We start from the raw sequence: 1,019 nt of genomic DNA on the forward strand, positions 1-1,019 counted from the left end.
TGGATGACCCAGCCCCACCCTGTGAATGAGGGAAGTAGAAAGGAAGAAAGGGGGACAGAAGAGAAGATGGAAAAATAAAAGATGCAAGAAAATCTGGAACTATAAACACTGAGAAGGCATCAGGGTGACAGGGCATTCGGATGTCAGCAACTGGACCAGCCAGAGGCTGAAACATAGAGAAGGTGGCTCTAGCCGCAGGAACCTGATTCCTGCAGAGCATGTTCGGCCTTACAAAACATCACTCCAGTGATTTGGTTTCTATGGTTGTCGTCACAAAGTACCACAGACCGGGTGTCCTAAACACCAGCTCTGGAGGCTGCAAGTATGAGACCAGGTGTCACTGCTCTTACGCCATGCTTAACTTTAAGGAATGTTCTTTTCAGGGTCACTGGATTGAATACTTCCAAAGGGCACCGTCTTGCTAATACATGGCATAGGGCACACCCTTGAGGTGGTGCAAGGCCACAGCCTGCTGCTCTTGCTTTCCCAGCTCTCCCTTACCCTCTTTCAGGGCCAGCTTCATGCATCTGCAACCTGTACAGTCACACCGTACCCCACATTTAGAAGCGCCTTTCACTTCGCTTAATACTGTGCTGTCATACTCATGAAATTCTTCATAACTCTTGTACAATGGGACCCTCATGATAGAGTTTGGATATGTTGTCCCTGCCAAAACTCATGTAGAAATCTGATCCCCAATGTGGCAATGTTGGGAGCGGTCTGAATCACGGGGATGGATCCCTCATGAATGCATTAATGCTCTCCCTGGGGGGAAGGAGTCCTGAGTGTGATCTTGCTCTATTAGTTCCTACAAGAGCTGTTGTTTAAAAGACCCTGGCACTTCCTTTCTCTCTCTTGCTTCCTCTTGCCATGTGATCTGCTTGTACCCACCACCTGCCTGACACTTTCCACCATGAGTAGAAGCAGTGTGAGGCCTGGGACAGATAGAGTTGTCCCCGAATTGTAAGACAAATAAACCTCTTTTCTTTATAAATTACCCAGTCTCAGGTATTCTGTTA

Source organism: Galeopterus variegatus, unplaced genomic scaffold (genome assembly GCF_000696425.1).
Source record: "Galeopterus variegatus unplaced genomic scaffold, G_variegatus-3.0.2 Scaffold13677, whole genome shotgun sequence".
In the NCBI taxonomy this organism is placed as follows: Eukaryota; Metazoa; Chordata; class Mammalia; order Dermoptera; family Cynocephalidae; genus Galeopterus; species Galeopterus variegatus.